The sequence below is a fragment of the Microtus oregoni genome, unplaced genomic scaffold (genome assembly GCF_018167655.1).
Source record: "Microtus oregoni isolate MIOR12 unplaced genomic scaffold, Mior012 000059F_ref0000304, whole genome shotgun sequence".
NCBI lineage: Eukaryota > Metazoa > Chordata > Mammalia > Rodentia > Cricetidae > Microtus > Microtus oregoni.
In genome coordinates this window covers 9,319,137-9,340,647 of record NW_024543835.1, presented here as the reverse complement: position 1 = coordinate 9,340,647, position 21,511 = coordinate 9,319,137, and the positions used below count along the sequence as shown (strand labels likewise).

General features: G+C 36.7%; 1 pseudogene; it reads left to right on the top strand.

The window, feature by feature from the left end:
• Positions 1-6,580: 6,580 nt before the first annotated feature.
• LOC121438998 lies at positions 6,581-7,145 on the top strand (annotated as a pseudogene).
• The last annotated feature ends 14,366 nt before the right edge of the window (positions 7,146-21,511 follow it).

The window sequence follows — 21,511 nt, the reverse complement described above, 5'->3', positions numbered from 1 at the left end:
CCTGATAAACAGCCCTCAACTGCTCAGAGATCTGGGGAATGTGATATTTAAGTTTTTAATTATTAAAAACTTTTCACAACAACAAAAAAGAGACAGGTTGGCTCCTAGCAGCAGCTCTCTGCTCCCCCCCAAAGAAGACAGAAGACAGACACGCGCAAAACAACGTCCTTCTGCATTTAGCTTCTACTGCAGAGCACTGACCATTGGGCAAACCTGCCTTTCGTCTAAAGGAAAGACCTCTCTAGACATGGATGGAATCGCTGGAATCGACAGCCTAGCTGCTCAGGTCAAGGTAGGCCTGTCTTCCTACAGATTTCTTAGCCCACAGGGTCTTCTGCATCCTGGCAGGCCCTGCACTAAACAGCAAAGGTCATGTTCAACCTTCCACGTCCATGGAGGACCCAAAAAAGAGTAGCCCTGGGTGCCAACCAAGTAAGTTCTCTGTCATTTTTTTAATCAGTAACTCAAGTAAAATCTAATCCTTCTCAAAGATCTCTGACAGTTTGACAGCTGAGAGGTTTTGCAAGGTGACCTCACCAAACAAATTTCAAACCAAATTTATCTCTTATGCTACAGTCATTATATGTCTAAAACTTCTGTTTTCGCAAACCCAAGGAGCTCTCGTGAGTTCCAGGGAGCCGAATTAAAGAATCCATCTTAAACAGGTCAGATACCCCCTCAATCCCCTGGTCCTAAATTTTTTTTTCCCTTAATTTAACTTTGTTCTTTCTGCCAATACCTTAAATAGGGTAAGAGATACCAGACATTTCCATGCCACAGACATCGGTCAGAAACAAAGAGACCAGCTATGCCAGGATGTTCCCAGCACCCAGCCTTCTCTCGCGCCCCCCCCAAAGATGATGCCCACAATCAGCCGGAAGCAGTCTCGAGAATTTGCAGCCCCAATTCCTTCAAACTGGAGTGTCTAATTTGCTTTTTATTAAAAGCAAGATGTGGGAATGTTATTTTTTCGGTCCCTGCCCTAGCCACGCCCACTCCTTTTAACTTCTGACCTCCGCCCATCATCGCTCTCTTTCTGCTTCCTCTCCCGGTGTACACACGGGGCTTTGCCTTTCTTCTCCTCTCTCTCCCTCCTTCTTTCCCTCTCTTTCTTCTCTCTCTCTCTCCCTCTCTCTCTCTCCCCCTTTCTTTCTTTCTTTCTTTCTCTCCTTTTTAATAAATTCTTGTATGGCTATTTCCTCTGTTTATATGTCTGTTACCGCCACCACCGCCAGCGTGGCACGTGCCCTCCTGCTGGTGGGAAGCTGTAGCCGCTTTTCTCATGGCGACTCCGCCAGCCCGCCCCGGGGACTGGCAACCGTCTCTTTGGGGCTAACAGCTGCTTTTATGGCTCCATGGGTCTACTCACATGCGCCCACTGCATTGGGGGTTCCGCCGCGTGGCTTCCAGCTGCCGCTGGGAACCCCCCATATATATATATTTTTAAGAATAACACTGGGTTTTGATTCTATTGCATGTACTGGCTTTTTGGGAGCCTAGTCTGTTTGGATGCTCACCTTCCTAGACCTGGATAAAAGGGGGAAGGCCTTGGACTTCCCATAGGGCAGGGCACCCTGACTTCTCTTAGGACTGGAGAGGGAGGGGGAGTGGGAGGGAAATGGGATGAGGGGAAGAGGTGGAAATTTTAATAAATAAATAAATATAAAAAATCTTAACAAAGGAGATTATAATCAAAGATCTCCTTCTGAAAGAAAAATGGGAGAGTATAGAAATGATGGGATAAAAGGTAGATTATTGAATCTACTTTTAAACTAAAAAAGCAGCTGCCAGTAGTAAATATTTTATAATAGTATAGATTTTTGTATATTGTTACAAATTTAAGGTTACTTTTGTTATGCTGTATATGTTTCTACTTTTATTTAAGGCATTGTACCTATGCAAATCATATTAAAAGGTTATATAAAATTTTAAAAACTATACTATTAAAGAAACACAAGTTAGTAGTCATCTATAAAAATCAAACTTATGGTCATGTTAGGTATGTTTTCAAAGTCAATTAGATATATTTTAAATAGACAATGATCTTCAAGTACTTGAAAGGTCTACAGAATATGGCATTTAAACTGTTTTAGTAACATAAGGCTTTTCATAACCATGAGGCATGTATGCTACTGGCAGCACCAATTTACTTGGTAAAAAGATGTTGGGCATCAAAGAACCTCCATATGGATTTACTTTCTCTGAGGCAAAAGCTACCCGTTAGGGCAAGATATTGCCCTTGCCTCGACTGCTGGCAGTGTGTGTATGCACCTAGAAATACAATCTTCCCAAACCCAAATACCTAGAAACCAGTATGAAAAAAAAAACAATCAACAACAGGGCAATATGGCTCCACTAGATCCCGACAATCCTACCACAGCAAGTCCAGACTACACCAACATAGCCAAAGCACTATAAAAAGAACTTAAAACTAACTATATGAAGATGAAAGAAGTCCTTAAAGTAATCCAGGGAAACACAAACAAAGAATGTAAGGAAATAAATTACACTGTTCAAGACCTGAAAATATAATAAAAAAAAAACTGAGGGAATTCTGGAAATGAGAAATGTAAAATTTCAAACAGTCAAGCATCATGAACATAACGCAAGAGATGGAAGAGAGAAGATACGATAGAGGAAATGGAAACATCAGTCAAAGAAAATGTTAAATCCAAGGAAACTCCTGACACAAAACATCCAGGAAATCTGGGATACTATGAAAAGACCAAACCTAGGAATAATTGGAATAGAGAAAGGAGAAGAAACACAGTTCAAAGGCCTAAAATATATTTTTAATAAAACCATAGAAGATAGGACAAGAAAAGAAAGTACACTAGGCTTATAATAACCAAAACACTAAATGAGAGGAACAAAGAAAGACTATTAAAAGCTGCAAGGGAAAAAGACCAAATAACATAAAAAAGCAGACCTAAAAGAAGACACATGACTTCTCTCAATGAAGACTCTAAAAACCAGAAGTTCATAGACAGATATAATAGTATACATAAATGATCCTAAAAATTCTGCTAGGGAACTCGTATAGCTGATAAACACTTTCAACAAAGTGGCAGGAGACAAGGTTATCTAAAATAATCAGTATCCCTTCTATATACAAATGACAAACAGGCTGAGAAAAATATCAGAGAAACAACACCCTTCATAATTATTCATAAATAATATAACATATCTTGGAAGTAACTCTAACCAAGCAAGTAAAAGACTTGCATGATAAAGCTTCCAAGTATTTGTAAAAAGAAACTAAATAAGTTATCAGAAGATGAAAAGATAACCCATGCTCATGGATCTGCAGGATTAATAGTGAAAATGGCCATCCTATCAAAAGCAATGTACAGACTCAATGCAATTCTCTTCAAAATTCCAAGACAATTTTTCACAGACCTTGAAAGGACAATTCTCAATTTCATATGGGAAAACAAAGAAACCAGGGTAGCTGAAATAAACCTGAACAATAAAAGAACTGCTGGAGGTATCACTATTTTCATTTCAAGTTTTACTACAGAGCTATAGTAATAAAAACCATATGCTATTGTCATAACAACTGACACATTAATCAGTGGAATTGAATTGAAGGCCCGGACATAAATCCAAAAAACTCATTGAAACCTGAATTTGTATAAAGAAGCCAGACACATACACTGGAAAAAAGACAGCACCTTTAACAAATGGTTCTGGTCAAGCAAGATGTCTGCATGTAGGAGCATGAAAATAGATCCTTACTGTATACTGTATACAAAAGTCAACTCCAAATGGATCAAAGACCTCAACTTAAAGCAGATATGCTGAATATGATAGAAAAGAAAGTTGAGAATAGCCTTGAATGCACTGGCTCAGAAAACAGTTTCCTGAATAGAACACCAGTAGCACAGACACTGATACTGACAATTAATAAATGGGACCTCCTGAAACTAAAAAAGCTTCTTTCTCTAAGTCAAAGAACACTATCATTTCTACGAAGTGGCACCTACCAAATGGAAAAGGGATTTTTTCCAACGCCACATTCAATAGAGGACTAATATCCGAAATATATAAAGAACTCAAGAAATACGGCATAAAATATAATAAAATTGTAATAAATAATCTAATTTATTAAAAACACTAGGGTACAGATTTAAACAGAGAATTTTCTATAGAAGAAACTCAAATGGCTGAGAAATACTTAAAGAAATGTTCAACATCTTTAGGCATCAATGAAATGCAAATCAAAACTACTTTTAGCTTCTTGCATTAAGATAATAACACAAATGACAATTTGTGCTGGCCAGGATGTGGAATAAGATGAGCACTCATTCCTTGCTGGTGGGAGTGCAAACTTGTACAGCCACTATGCAAATCAATACAGCATATGGTTTTCCTCAGAATACTGAGGATCTTTCAACCTCAAGATGCAGTCATACCACTTTTTGACATATACCTAAAGGGCACTTCAATATACCGCAAAGACACTTACTTGCTCAATCATGTTCATTGCTGCTCTGTTCATAATAGCCAGAAATTGGAAACAGCTTAGATGTCCCACAACAAAAGAATGGATTTAAAAAATAAATAAAAACCTTTGACAGATTTACACAATGTAGTATTATTCAGCTGTTATAAAATGTGACATCTTGAAATTTGCAGACAAATGGATTGAACTAGAAAAAAAAACATTCTTAGTGAGGTAAACCAGACCCAGAAAGATAGATATGGTACATATTCGCTTATATATGGATATCAACCTAAAGTAAATGATAAATAACCTACAATCAGAAGACACAGAGAGTCTAAGTATAGTGGAAGGGCCTGGGGGGGGCACATAGATCTTCCTGGGAAGGGGGAAATATAATTGATTTTGTGGGTGGACTGGGCACAGGTTGGGATGTGAATGACAGGATCAGGTGTGAAGGGGGATGGTAGATAGGGTTTAGAGTGGGAATGCACAGAAAGAAAAATTACAAACTTCTAAGATTATACAAGTCAAGAAGTATTTACTTAAAGATGTATATCTAATCACTTATGCCTTTACTAACTTTGTTAGGCTTTAGCCATTTGGAGAAAGAGATTTGTATAACACTCTGTAAAAGTACACTATAAAAAATCGGGAAATGAGATTCTCATTCTGTCTATGGATTTTTATCTATGGTTTAATGTTTATTTTGATACTAAAATAATTTCAAGTCAAAATTATAATTCTTAAGGCTTAAAATCTTAACAGGAATAAAAGTATAATGTCTTGACTGTTTGAGAGTTAATGCTTTATTGAAAATGTTAAAAATAATTAAGACATAAACTTTAATGATTAGTCACCTTATAAATGATCAAATCCTTTAATGCACTCAGAACTATGTTTATAGCTATTCTAAGTACAAATGTAATTCATTGAGAGGGACAAACTCAGAAGGAGATACCAATTTATATCTTTCACTATATAGTCTTCAATGTACGTTATCAAATTTAAGCCTAAAGCAATTAAGTCAAAACAAGTTTAAAACAAACTTAAAGCTAATTTAATCTGAAGTAATATCCAAAATCAGGTGTATTTAGAAAATATTATAAAAATTAAATATTTAAATATTGTGGGTTAATTTATATTACACCAGCATGGCAGAACATCTCCAGGCTCAAATAGTAACATTATCTTGGTTGAGGCATGATCCCAACAGAGTAAGTTGCATGGAGCTTTCATTACAGCAAAAGGATGCTTGGGGAAATAAGAGCCACTGGATGTTTTCTGCTCCCATCTCCAACTTTGTAAGTCTGAGAAGTTCCGGTTATTGCCAGACCATGAAAACAACTTCTTTATTTATAGGGAAGAGAAATTACATCTCATGCCTCACACGACAGGAGGATGTATTCTCTTGCCCAGTGTTAGTTAGCTAGAGCCTTCACCACATCCTTAATTTCTAGATAATAGAGAGGCAAATAGTAATTACTCTGCCCTCAACATATCCCAAACTGACATATGAGGATGTTATGAACAGGGAACCCTTGTATCTGAGCCTCCCACTCAACTGGTATGGGAACTGCATGTTAATTCAATTTGGCATGCTCTTTATCCTGGTTTTCAATTATTCCTCTTAGCAAAAACCAATTCCAGGGCCTATACCCTATCCCCCCATGTTCCCTGATTAAATGAGGCTGCTAAATGTTACTTTTTTGTAATTTATTTTATTTTTTCTCATAAATAATACATTTAATTGGGGTAGCTTACTTAGAGTTTCAAAGGTTCAGTCCATTATCATCATGACAGGAGCATGGCAGAATGCAGGCAGATGTAGTACTGGAGCTGAGAGTGATATTGATAGAGGAAACAGGAAGTCAACTGAGACACTGGGCAGATACCTGAGCATAGGAAACATCAAAGCCTGCCACCACAGTGACATACTTGCTCCAAAAGGGCCATACCCACTCCAACAAAGCCAGGCCTCCGTAATAGTGCCACTCCCTATGAGATTATGGGGGCCAACTACTTTCATACTACCAGTAAATAAATAAAAGATTCCAAGAATTACAACTTGCGGCTGGAGATATGATTCCTTTATTAAGAACACTTGTTCTGGAGAGAGGCGGGGTGGCAGCCAACATGTTCCAGGGCGCGGACGGCCAGGCTGGCTACTCGGGCTCCAGATCCATGAAGCCCCCAGGAGGAGAATCGAGCAATCTTTTTGGGAGTCCAGAAGAAAGTGTTCCTTCAAGCAAACCTAATAAGAGCATCTAATATTTTTGGACCAACTGAAGAACCTAAAAACATACCGAAGCGGTTAAATCCTCCAGGGGGCAAAGGAAGTGGTATCTTTGATGCATCGACTACTGTGCAGACTCGACAGCGACTGAACCCACCTGGCGGGAAGACTGGTGACATATTTGGGTCCCCAGTCACTGCCACTGCACCCCTGGCACACCCAAACAAGCCCAAGGATCATGTTTTTCTATGTGAAGGTGAAGACTGTAAATCGGACCTGAAAGATACAACAAACTCACCCAGAGGAGAGCAGAGCGAGAAGGGAAGCTCAAGAGAAGCAGACTATGCCAAGATAACAGAGCCTACACCTACAGTTGACAGTCATGAGCCCAGACTGGGACCGTGGTCTCGGTCCCACAAGGTCCTGAACCCAGAAGGAGGCAAATCCAGCATCTCCTTCAATTGAAAGGCTCCTCCTCTGCCTGTACTCAGACCGGAAACTCAGAGATAGGGTATTGAAATGTTAGTGCTTCCTTTAACCCAAATGAGTCGTGGTGGGAGAGGGGTTGTCATGCGTGTGGGGTTGCCTGCTCATAGGCCTTGATGCCTTTGGCGGGGCTGCAGAAGGACTGTGCCTTCCAGACTGCCAAGATACACATCTGTGGGGATAAACTGGGGCGCTCTTACGCCTGCTCTGTAGTTGTTCTGTGTGGAACAGTAAGGTTCTGGGAAGGGCAAAAGAGATGGCACCCGTTAGCAGAAATCTCATTAGGGTCTGTCTCGTCCTTGTATCAACAGTCTGCTGTTGGGCATCTAAGAATGGTGGTTTGGCTGGGAAAAAAGGAAAGAAAGGGAAAAAAATACCTATCCCTCACTGTGGGATGGAGGAGAAACACATAGACAAAACTCTTAAAGACAGAGTGAGGTCTACATAGCCTTTCCTTTCAGGAAATACTTATCACCAAAATGTTACCACCGCTGAGGTTACCTCTGAGCCCTAGTGTCTCCTTTTTCTTTTGTTCCCCTCTGTACGTCACCCCATAGTGTTGGAATGTGACTGCTCTTTTTGGTAGCAGTCAACCAAAAATCAAACACTTATTCTCTGTCTTGTCCTGAGTGGAAGGTTTGGATACCCTGATCCTCTGAATTGTAGTCTCCTTCCTGCTCCTACAACCATGTCCAGGTCAAGGTAGTAGCCTCTCTTCCTTTTTGGTTGGTTTGGTTCCTGCCATGCCAGGTTTGCATATGGGTTGTTCCTTTTGTTTCTTTCATCAGCCTTGAGTCTAGCCTTAGTTCCTCACCTATGAGGGCTCTTGCTATCAGTGGTTCTTCCTGTACATAAGGCCTCAAATTCTGCAGGGCTTTAAGGACTACTCAAATATGTCTAGGTATTGGGTGAATTTTTGGTTTTCCCGTCTCTCTGTTCCTGTAGTTGGGAGGAAGACCTGATGAAGAACACTGGGTTGGGCGGGTTCCTTTAGCCATCTGCAGAGGTGTTGTTAGGATCAGCATCTTATGAATACCCACAGACTGTGCTTCTAACACCTAGAAAACTTCACTGTGTACACCAAAGCAGAAGAGCGGCCTAAGCCACCTTTAGAAAGCTTCAGACTTCTAAAACTTGTTTGTGAACAGTGCCCCTCAGGCCTGGATAGTGAGTATTTTGGCAATAAGGTCACGACTGTCATCTGACAGCAGAGATCCTGGGCTCCACAGCCATGCTGCCTGCTGCCCGCTATTTCGTGTCAGGCACATCTCCGTCCTGTTCTGTCTTTAAGGGCTGCAGCCTTAGTTCGTTGGTTCCCGCTTGTGGTGGGCATCTGTGAAAGGGCTCCTGAGTGGTGCTACAGAGCTTTATAGCAGATGCCAGAAATGTCCTCGTCAGAGTTTGGGGAAGCAGCAGTTCTGCAGTCACGCTCATTGACCTAGATGCTCAAGTGCCTGCAGGAGCCCATGCGTGTTCTGCTTCCAGCACCTGGTTCATTGAGGGCATTGACCATGGCTTTGTCAACCAAAGCGTTTAGACCTTTCAGCTGCCCTGTTTCCTGAAGCCAAGAAACATGTATTACATGTATGTAATTCTGTAACAACTCAAATGGCTTGTGGTTAAGTCATGAGGATGTCATTTGGAATTCAGAGTATTTTTTCCATTTAAGAAAATATCATAAATGTTTGTTTCATTTATCCCAGACTCTAACATCTTTAACATATAAGGAAATGATACAATGATAGAAACAAACCTCTTTTTGTAACCACTTTCTTTTTTTTTTAGATTTATTTATTATGTATTCAATGCTCCGCCTGCATGTACACCTCTAGGCCAGAAGAGGGCACCAGACTTTATTACAGATGGCTATGAGCCATTATGTGATTTCTGGGAATTGAACTCAGGACCTCTGGAAGAACAGTCAGTGTTCTTAACCTCTGAGCCATCTTTCCAGCCCTGTAACCACTTTCTTAAGTAGAAAATGATTTGTGAATTCCAAATTGAATTATCAAGAAAAAAATCTGACATCACTGTGCTGGCCCTGCTGCTGGTCCAGCGAGAGCAGAGCTCCAAGACCACTTGCTGGCCTGGATGGCTGAGAGACTATGGGAACCTGAGACAGTGACCCACAGCAGCTGCCTACTCGACTCCCCTATCATTCTCTGAAACTGGGCACAGAGCATGGCCAGTCTGCTGCCCAGGAAGAGGCCCTGCCCAGCTAAATCCAGTGGAATACAGTTCTCACACCTGTATGTCTGGTACAGTTCTCACACTTGGTATGTCTGCCCTACTTCCTTTTAGTCCCAGAGCGTAATTACTGCTGTTTACTTCTAGGACAACATTATTTATGGGCTGAACTCCCATCAAGAGGGGCTCCTTTCTGTCAGCAATAGCTTAATAAAATACCCTTTCACCTTTTGAGACAGGCCTGTATATTCTCTCCATCCAAATGGAAATGCTATAGGTCATTTTCTTCTAATTGCTTGTGGGAAAGGATTGACAAGCCACCACACAATTTCTCTTGATTGGCAGTTACTTCTCAGAAGGCGTCCCAGCCTAAACCAGCAATTTTGGAATAAATAAATTCTCAGAGTCTGGTGATTAAAAAAAATTGCTTTATTCTGGATTGTTTGAGAAAAAATAAAGAAATATTTATTGCAATAATTTAAAACTGGATATGATGTCATTGCTTAGTTATCCTATGAATTATTTTGATAAATAGTTTCAGTTTTCAATAGTTAAAAAGCAAGAAACATGCAATAAAAAATTTGAGTTGAAATTATTTTGATTTTACTATTAATATTTATTTATTTTATTTGTGTGTGTGTGTGTGTGTGTGTGTGTACGCTAGCACTGAATTGTATGTATGTGTACCATGTGCATGCTGCAATTCAAAGAGGTCAAAAAAAGGAATCAGATCCGCTGAAGCAGGAGTACAGGCAGGTGTGAGCCACTTTTTCGGTGCTGAGAATCAAACCTGGGTCCTGAAGAGCAGTAAGTAATTTTAACTACTTATTCATCTCCCAATATGTATGTTTAAAATTACTGTGGTACACTTTAAGAAATAGCTGAGGGTGATTAGTAAATGTTCTCAAACATTTTGTCTGACAGAAATGTTTCTGTTCTTCTCAGTACTATTTCTCACTGTTTCACCCAGTGTTACACAATGTCAACAGTGTTCCTAATAACTGAAATTTCTTGTTTTATATACAGTCACGTCGATTTGCATCTGTTTTGGCACATTCTAAAGTAGTAGAACTAGACCATTCTTTTAATTAAAGAAAGTCAAAATCCTTTAAGTATTTTCACGAGTGATGCCATAGTTTTCAGACAGAAAAAAAAAACAACTGAAAAATAGGCATGTCTTTATATCAATGGTCCTCAAAGACATCCATCTAATTTAAACACTTAAAATATGGAGATTTGGGGCTGGTGCACTGGCTCAATGTTAACAAGACTTGTTCTAGCAAAGGACCTGGGATCCATTTCCAGCACCCACATGGTGGCTCACAACCATCCATAACTCTAGTTCTAGGGAAGCCAATACCCTCTTCTGACTTATTTGGGCATCAGACACACACATACTCCACAGACCAGACATACATTCAGGCAAAACACACATACATATAAAAATAAATTTAAAAAGAAGAGGGTATTGCAAATCTACATTTCCCATAGTTAAACATGGAGATGTAGCATCATTTTACATGCTTGTATTTTAAACAAGTGGCTTAATGAAAGCAGTTAACTTCTCATATGCATCTCAATTCTGTTAAACATATTATCTTTCTAAAATTTTAAACAGCTTGAATGGAATGCTTTTCAGGGAATGAGATGGCAAGAAGGCAAATGATACCTTATGATGAAAATACGGTGGGTCAAACACCCGTTCGGTGGGTTTTGAAGATGTCCTTTGGATCCTAGGCCAAACTTTAAGAATTCATATTTCACATTGAAAATTATGTTCTATAGAATGTCAGTATGTTTTATTTTTCTATATGAAACTAGTAAAATATTCCCTTTGTGGATTGAATTAGAAATGTAAGTCTGATCTTAGCTTGAGAATAACTTTTTATCTAGTGATTTTGTTTCCTGCAGAAAAGTTGCATAATAAATACAGACATTTCTGAAAGTTTTATATAGTCAGATAGAGTCGTCATCCATGACTTTGCTAATTTTTCTCATAGAATATTGTTTGTTTGTTGTAATTTTCTTCTTTAAACATTTATTTGTTGTGCATGTGGGGGGAGAGGTTGTGCATATGAGTGCAGAACACCTGGAAGCCAGAAAACAAGAGATCCAATATAGCTGGAGTTTCTGGCAGTTGTTTGTCATTCAGTGTGGATACTTGGAACTCAACTCATGTCCTCTGGTAGTATTCTTAACCACTGAGTCATCTCCCCACTCCCTAACTTCTTATTCTAGCGTTCCTGGAAATTCCGGAATTACAAAGTTCTATATACTAAACAAACATAAAAGTGATTTCAGTGATTGACGTACATCATTTATACAAATTTCACACCTAAGGAGCAAGATTGCTGACCTTGTGTTTACCAGGTTAGGTTATAGTCACAATTTGTCCAGCATACACACACACATACACACACACACACACACACACAGAGGGGGGCGTACAGGCAGACACATACCCAGACAACAGACACACTCACTTTCATTCTACACTCACAAAGAGCTTTCTTGTAGTAAGTGAATGAATTGGAATCACGTACAGACTTAGTTGGAGCTGGATTTCCTGTCATAGAAAAAAGAAAGCCCTACAAATAAACCATTGGTGTTCTGAGGGGTGGTAAAACAGACACTAAAAAGTATGTGTAGAAAACACTTTTATTCCTAGAAAATAAAATATGTTTGCTTTGCTTTGAGGTATTGCAAATTGAACCTAGCATCTTGTGCATGCTAGGCACTCAATTTATTACTAAGCTATATTTTTAGTCCAGGGTATTTCTTTTGATTGTATTTCTTGAACTGCCTTGCTTTTCTCTCTCCTCATTTAGTAGAACTAACTTGTTGATAAATAATAATTATGCACTATCCCTTATCCTTGTAACACTACATTATCAGTACTATCTTTTATATTTTGTAAATGAAGCTGAGACACAAAAAGGTATAATTCTATTTGGATAATAAGTCATTGGCGTGATGTTAAATCATCAGGCACACACACTACTCCAACCCCCAACTCCACTAGAACTCTGATTTCTGTTATTACAAAAGCCAGATAAGTGGAAGATATTTAAGCATATAAAATATATAAAGGCAATTTTCTGGTCTTGTGAACTTAGTGATAATGAGGACATTTTTAGCTCTTTCATCAAATGAACAGAATTTATAAAGATTTACTTAAAAGTGTATGAATATTGTTTCATTTTGCAAAAATAGGAATACATGAAATGAAAGCTGAACATTTTATTTCACTTGGCTATTTTGTGATGTTTTAAACACTTCTGTGATTTCCATGTATTCATCTTTTCACAGGGGAATTTCTTCACTTCATTCTCAACTTCAGAGAAAGGCAGTGCTAATTTTATACACACAGACATCCCATTGTTCTGGAAAAAAATCTTTCAAGAATAATTACTTTGCTCTGGTGACAAATTGTTTAGCCTAAATAACGGTGCCGTCTGCTGAAGAGTGCCAGTGAATCCCAGTGAAGTTTTTATTGGAGAGGACTAATTTTGGTTGGATACACAGGAGCAGATGATTAAAATAAGCAAACAAAAAGACCTCAGAGGAGGCAACGGTAAAGTTGAAACCTAGAAAGACAGAGCCTCAGAGTATGGGGAAATCAGAACAACAATGAGGAAATTTACAAGACAAAAATGACTTGATGCATTATAAAACAAAGCATCACTACAAGCATTTTTAAAACTTGAAAATATTCCAAAGCAGTAATTATATTGCAAATGAAATATCTTGTTACTAGAAGATTTGACTAAAAAGGTATCATTTAATTAAAATATGAACTGGTCAAAGGAATGGGTTCTTAAATTTTTTTAAAAAAAATATTTATTTATTTTTTTAATTTATTTATTTATTAAAGATTTCTGTCTCTTCCCCGCCACCGCCTCCCATTTCTCTCCCCCTCCCCCAATTAAGTCCCCCCCCCAGCCCGAAAAGCAATCAGGGTTCCCTGCCCTGTGGGAAGTCCAAGGAACCCCCACCTCCATCCAGGTCTAGTAAGTTGAGCATCCAAACTGCCTAGGCTCCCACAAAGCCAGTGCGTGCAGTAGGATCAGAAACCCATTGCCATTGTTCTTGAGTTCTCAGTAGCCCTCATTATCTGCTATGTTCAGAGAGTCTGGTTTTATCCCAGGCTTTTCCAGACCCAGGCCAGCTGGTCTTGGTGAGTTCCCAGTAGAACATCCCCATTGTCTCAGTGTGTGGGTGCACCCCTTGTGGTCCTGAGTTCCTTGCTTGTGCTCTCTGTCCTTCTGCTTTAGTATACAATATTCTGTCTGTGTGTATGCCTGCAGGCCAGAAGAGGGCACCAGACCCCATTACATATGGCTGTGAGCCTCCATGTGGTTGCTGGGAATTGAACTCAGGACCTTTGGAAGAGCAGGCAATGCTCTTAACCTCTGATCCATCTCTCCAGCCGTGGTTCTTACAATTCTTAAACCTTAAAATGTTGTAATGAAGGATTGGTGCTAGATGCCATCATTTAGAAATTAAGAGTAAGAAAATGATACTTTTTAACAATGCTGGCATTTTATTGATGTATGTATTTAAGGCATATCAGAAAAGATAATCTATTTACACAGTGATGTCTTTAAAAATGAACTTCTTAAATATTGTGTTGTTACTCTATATAATTGTTCTAATTTCTAGTTGTTTCTTTTCTAATCATATCCCAGTGACAGTGCTGCAATTATTAATGGTGAACTGAGCATGAATGGATCCTATGATCATAACGAAAGGTTTGTTTTAGAATGCTATTGAACAAGATGAAGCAGTATGTAACCCCTTTTATTGACATCCACAAGAAATATATTTGGAAATATATTACAAATAGAAGTACGTTCCCTCAACTCTAACTCTGTATCAGAGTAATAGAATCCTGGAACTTACATATGCTATTTTAAAGGATATTTATTGAATATATAACTACAATGGTAATGGAGCATAATGATTTTCATTGCTGTAATGTATTTCTCTACACAAGTTTTAGGTTATTTTAGGTTATTTTGTGGCCAAAAGAAAATTGAAAATTTGTGGAAAAATCTCATGAATTGTACCTTTCCTTTTGGTTATATTTCAGTTCTTGAGTTTTCTGAATCTGTTTTGGTCTTGTATCATATGGTTGGATTTAGCATTGCTGGCTGATATGAAAACAGATCCAATTTTGTATATGGGGGTGTGTACTAGGTGAATCCAGTCAATTTACAGATATTGATATTTTTGTGAATACAGCTGTGTGTTTACATATACTTGTTTTCATCCTCTCTCTCTTATACCATTTCAACTCTGGTATAAGAAGCTTTGAATTTCTATAGTTGTTGCATATACAACAATACATTCCTAATGCTCTTAATAATGCTGATTAACAGACTTCTTAATGATTTATTTATTTGACTGTTATTTGTTCTAGGATATAGTCTTAACTTTAGCTATTAATATTAATTTTTCCATGTTTTCTATTTTTCTGAATATTGAGTTTGAAATAAAATGTTTTTTTTTTAAATTTAAGACTTTATATTCTGGGGCTAGATATGTAGATCAGCAATTAAGGGCAATTACTGCTCTTGCAGGAGACCTGGGATTGGATAACAGCACCTTTATGGTAACTAACAACTGCTTGCAACTCCACTTCTAGGGCATCCAATGCCCTCTTCTGTCTTTTATGGGCTTCTGTAAGCAGGCTGTTTACCTATACTCACATAGGCCAGTACTCATACACATAAATAAATACATCATTAAAAGACTTACATGTCCTAGGCATGTTTGTGCATACCTTTCATCCTAGCACTTTTGAGGCAGAGGGAATTAATCCTGTGTGTCAAGATCAGCCTTCTCTACATAGAAAATTTCAAAACAACCAGACCCACATAAAAAAACATTGTCTCAAAAAGGAAAAAAAATTGATATATACAAAATAAGTATATTCTATTTTTATCTTACTTTTATCTTTCTCCCTTTTGTCATTGCTGAGCACATCTTTGTTTTCAGAACATACAGCCTAACTTATAATATCATCCTTATTATATATCCCTTTGTCTTAGGTATAAGAAACACCTGATTTCCACTAGCATTCTTCAAAGTCAGTATCACTCCAGTGTGTTGAGTTTTGCAAAGTTTTTATGTGCATTCTACTAGGAAACTCTCACTGCAAATGCCTTGCAGAATTATTTAACATACAAAACATTGCTTAAGGACCTACTTTAAACTTTTATTGGCTTAGTATGAAATCCTTAGCTCATCTTTTGTTTTTTATAGTATAACAAATAATCATCTATATTGTCTTTTGACATTATTGTAATACAATCTGATAATGATTTATACCCTTACATATAAGTTAGAATTTCATTCAAAATTCATTTATTTTTTCTTTTTGTTCAAAAGTTCTATAAATATATCTCAGTGCTGACAGCTTTTGTTGATATTTTCTCAAGAAAACACTTTCTACATATTTAGAAGTTAATTTTTAATGTTTATTACAAAGTAATTTTAAAATTCACTTGAGAGTGTAAGATTTTCCTACTTACTATTTTTTATTACATATATCCCATTTGCCTCATTTTTAAAAAATATTTTTATTAGCATACATTAACTGCTAATACTCATGGGACCAGTGCAATATTTCCATATATATATGAGTATATGTATTATATGTATATATATATATATGTGTGTGTGTGTGTACGTATATATACATATTTTTCTCTTATTCTTTTCATACACCTTCTCCCCTACATCTGACAAAAATACCCTTCTCAAGCTCTATTAACCATTATTTTTCATGTAGAATGTGGATCAACTTTATTTTTGGCTTCCACATCGAAGAACTTGTAGTATGTACTTTCTGTTTCTAGTATAAATTACTTAATATAATACCCTCTAATTTCATCTATTTTACTGAAAAATAGCATGTTACTTTGTGGAATGAATCCTTCTCTTATTTCTTTTTCTTTTTTTCTCATATTTTTGTCTTCTTTGAGATAGTTTTGGTATATACAACTGACTGATTTGGAACATGCAATATAGATCAGGCGTGTCTCAAATGTGCAAAGACCTATTTACCTCTTTCTTCAAACTATTGAAATTAAAGCCATGTGCCACCATACTTGGCCATGATGTCCTTAAGCAATTGTGTGTATATACATATACATATCATATTTTTAATATCTGCACTGTCATCAAAGTTGATTCCATTTTATAATTGTGACGAGTACTGCATTAAACATGGATATGTTGGTGTCTGGTAGTTGGCTTAGTTTTCTCTGGATTTGTGATGGACAATGGATCTGTTTTCACTTCTATTAGACATTTCTATTTTGTTCTCAATAATTTATTCATTTTACATACCCACCAAAAGTGTATAAAATAATTCATATTCTACCACATCTTTATAAAGGTTTTTTCTGTTTGGAAGATGTTTATAGTAGACATTCTGGTATAGCCCAGTGGTAGAGCATTTACTTAGGAGCCTGGGTTTTTTCTCCAGTACTGTAAAGAAAAAAGTAAAAAAAAAAATTTAAAATACAGTGTGGTGTGGACAGACTGTGGTCCAGACTGGTCCCACAGTCCTTCAGTCCCAAAGAAACACACTGAGGCTTATATTAATTATAATCTGTTTGGTCTATTAGCTCAGGCTTATCATTAACTAGGTATTACAACTTAAATTAACCCACAGTTCTCATCTATGCTTAGCCAGAAAGCTTGGTACCTTTTCTCAGTCCAGCATTTTCATCTTGCTTCCTGTGCATCTGACTGATGACTGAATCTCTGCCTTTCCTCTTCCCAGAATTATCTGAGTCTAGTCACCTCACCTATACTTTCTGTCTAGCTACTGGCCAATCAGAATTTTATTAAACCAACACAAGTGACAAATCTTTATAGTGTACAAGAACATTATCCCTCAGCAGTGTGGAATCTCACAGTTTCCCCAATGACTCATACAATAAAGAAAACTTTCATTGTGGAGCATTTTTAAATCTTTATTTGAAATATTGATTCAGATCTTTTGCCCATTTTTTCAGCTGATTTACTTGTTTTATGAGTATCTTTATACTCTGGATTAGTTCTTTGTTAAATGAGTTTCTTCTCTCAATTTGAAGCATGTCTCTATGTAGATTATTTCCTTTGTTATTCAGAGTTCATAATTTTGATAGAAACCTATTTGCCTACTTTTGTTTCTGTTTCTGTTTTTTTTTGGGGGGGTCTTCTATTCAGACACTTCTATGCCAAATACTAATATCCTTAATAGATGTTACTTAATATTTTCTACCATTAACTTAAGTGATTTTAGATTGAATTATAAGTTAATTTGTAAACACTTTGAATGAATGCATTTTTATTAAGATAATGACAAAAGAATGCTATTCTGTTCCTCATTTTATTTTTAAAATATAATTCTGTATTATGTTTTCGCCCAAGTCAAGTTTTGTAGTTTTTGGTTGTTTAGTTGGTTTGTTTGTTTGTTTTGTTTTTACTCTTGAAATAAAATGTCTTTTCCTATATATGATCCTGGATAGCTTTTCTTATTTTATGAGGCTAAAGTTAGTTTTCCTCATTATCTTTATGAGTTAACAATAAGTCTTTGTCTTAGTTAGAAATTCTATTGTTGTGATAAAACACCATGATCAAAAGCAAATAGGGAAAGAAAGGGTTTACTTCATGTTACAGTCGATTATCCAGGCAGGTCAAGGAAGGAACTCAAGGCAGGGACCAGGAGGCAGGAACTGAAGCAGAAGCCATAGAGGAGTGGTACTTACAGACTTGCTCCCCATGGCTTGTTCAGCTTTCTTTCTGATACAATGGGCCTATATGCCCAGGGATGGCACTGGCCACAGTAAGTTAGGCTTTCCACATCAATTATTTATTTAAAAATTTCCCCACAGTCTTGGTTAAAGGCCAATCTGATAGAGGAATTTTTTTCAATACTTCCTTTCCCCAGATATATTTAGTTTTGTGCCAAATTGACAAAAATCAACCAACAAGTTGGTTGGTTCTCATAACAACTTCTTACATTCTAAGTTATATTCCCCTGTTCCATGGCTGTAATTTATTTGAGCCTTCCTTTTCTTTCCCATCTTTTATTCTCCTTCATTTCTATTATATTACCAGCAATTTCTCTGTAGTTACATGTTTCATGCAATGATTTTTTTATTCATTTAAGCAATTTTCTACCCAACAACCTTCATTTTTTAGCATTTAACATTTTGTATTCAATCATAAAATTGTGGACAGAAAATAATAATAGGTACCAAAGATATATAATCTTGTTTTCTCTAATTATAGCCACTATTTCCTTATAATGCCAATAAAGTAAAAATGTTAAATGTCGCCTTAAAATTAAAATAAACTTGTATCATCACCATCATCATTTATCCCCTGGAAATGCTTCAGCATGCATGGGCAGTCCCTTTATTGTGGTTCTCCAGTTGTTCTTATCCCGGGCAGTCCTAGATGCTTATGTTATTGTCATACCCAAAGTTCCACAGACTTCCAGCGTTTTGGCCTTCCTCTTTGTCTTATCCCACTTGCTACTCCAAGCAGTGCTACCTTGGGTATGTGTCCTCATTCATTCTCATAACATGACTAAAGTATTTCAAGTAACATTGCCATATCCTGAACTTGTATGATACTATATATTAAATTTATAAAATCCTTTAAATAAGCCTTAGGGATCCAAGTTATATTTAATATTTTAAATATTACATTTTGAAGAGATCTTATAATCTCAGTTAATAGATGTTGCCTTTTATCACAATCTTATGTATTCCTTTGTTATAAGTAGAAACATTCTAATATTACTTTTAGCTTATCATTCAGAAAGATTGTGTACTTGCTTACATATAAATGTGACTATAATTCAGGCTTGCTCATAGAATATATACTATTAATTATGACATTTCAGTCATTTTTAATTTATGAAGTGTACTTAGATGTACTTACCAATTAATTCTTCTACAGGTAAGTTTTTCATCTCACCTGGACTCTCTGATGTATATCATACTTTCCTTTATGACCCTCATGTATAGCAACTTTATTACTTCTAAGAGAAAGGGGGCTGTTTGAAAAACTATTATTTGGAAAATAAATAAATTTTCTTAATTCAACCAATGCGGATACACTCTATAAATTAAACACACTATCCTCTTAAGCTCTTTCAGCAACACCTAGGACTAAAACATGAAAATGAAACATATTTAAAAAAGAAAACAATGGAACAATAAAAATAAAACTAGCTCTTTATAAAAAGTCACTATTTTATTACAAAGTATCATTTTCTGTCTTCTAATATAATCCACTTATTTTTCTTCCATGGAGTGTTCAGAATATGAGAAATTTCAGCTCAAATGTGGCTTTAAATAATGACAGTGTATTCTTCTGTCACCTTCCTTTCTGGAGCGTCTACACATATTTTGTATAGCTCCAATTCAGAAAATTACCTGATTGTGTGTTTTTTACCTTAATGGAGGAATTCTTCTATATAATATTTTAAATTGGAACCTCCACATAAAGATTTAAGATATACTACCAAAGTATTGTGAAATAATATTATTTTATCAATACTTGACCCTTTATCTGTAGTATGGCAAATCTAAATTACTAGGATGATTCAAAGAAGAACAACAGTGATATCAGTGGTATTTGCATTTGGTAATATAGTTTCCAGAAAGAGTGGAAAATAGTATTGATGGAGGAAGGTCATTGGCTAATAAAGGCACTGCCCTGGCCCATTTTATTGGTTAGAGGATAGGTGGGAGGAGAAAACAGGACAGAACACTGGGAGGAAGAGGAAGTGAGGTCAGAGACTTGACCGCTGTCCTCTCTGGAGCAGACGCCTGAGAGAGACGCCATGCCCCGCTCCCGGGATGAAGCTCCGACCCAGGATGGACATAGGCTAGAATATTCCTGGTAAGCACACCTTGGGGTGCTACACACAGATGATTAGAAATGGGCTAAATTAATATGTGAGAATTAGCTTAGAAGAGAATGGGCCAAGCAGTGATTAAAAGAATACAGTGTCCGTGTAATTATTTTGGGGCATAAGCTAGCCGAGCAGGCGACTGGGGTGCCAGGGACCCCTCCGCTCTTATTACTTCATAGTATCATTGCCTTTAGATCCAGTACACTTAATAAAGTGTCCTCAGATCAAGAAGAGTCAAGAAAAGAGGCATATTAAAGGATGCAGAGATATGAGAGTATAGTAAGCCAAAATTTAGAGGGGGAGGGACTTGGCAATGAAGATTTAACTATAAGTATTGTGTTTATAATCATTACTGATGCATAGAAAAATTTTACAAATTTTTGGGGTAAGATTTCAGGACTCCCCACATCTAGTAATTTTGGTGCTCATGTTCAAAACAATTTCTTGGGGTTTGGAGCTAGTAGTTTAGCAGAAAAAAAAATGAGATTCCACTTTAAAGTATTTGAAAATAAAGAATCAGGAAATGGTTATAATCAGGGACAGTCTTGCTATTTTCACTTATTCTAGAAGCAATAGTATGGGAATGAGTTTCCTTAGTTTGAACTGTGTAGGTTTCCAGTGCCTTGAGATTTAAGACTTAGTTTTCTTTTCTAAATTTTGGAAAATTTCTACAATTTGGAAAAACATTTTAGGATTGTTACTGACATTAGGTAATTTTAAGAAAATATATTTAACACACAAACTTTTAAAATTTACCAATTTTAAAAAATTGTATTTTTTTCATGAGTGTTTTGCCTGCAATATGCATACAGTGCACATAGAAACCTGTTGGATCCCTTGAAAGTAGAGTTACAGAAGGGCATCATGTGGATCATGTGGGTGCTTGGGATTAAACTTCAGTCTTCTTCTACAAGGGCAACAGGTGCCCTTAATCATTAAGAAATCTCACCAGCCCCTTAACACATAATCATGGCTATCAAGCAGTAACTTTTAGATACTATTGTGACTATTTAAAAATATTTAATAACATTTTAAAGTTTTTATTTTAATAATAATTTGGATATATTTAAGTTTTGTTTTTAAATTAATTATGCCTAAAGTAACATGTCCTTGCAAACAAATCTGTATAGTTTGTGATATGCATGCACTGTTAAAAATGTATATTTATGGAATTTTTGCTTGTGTACATGTCAGGGTACATTGTAATAGCTGTTCAAAACGTGTATTATTG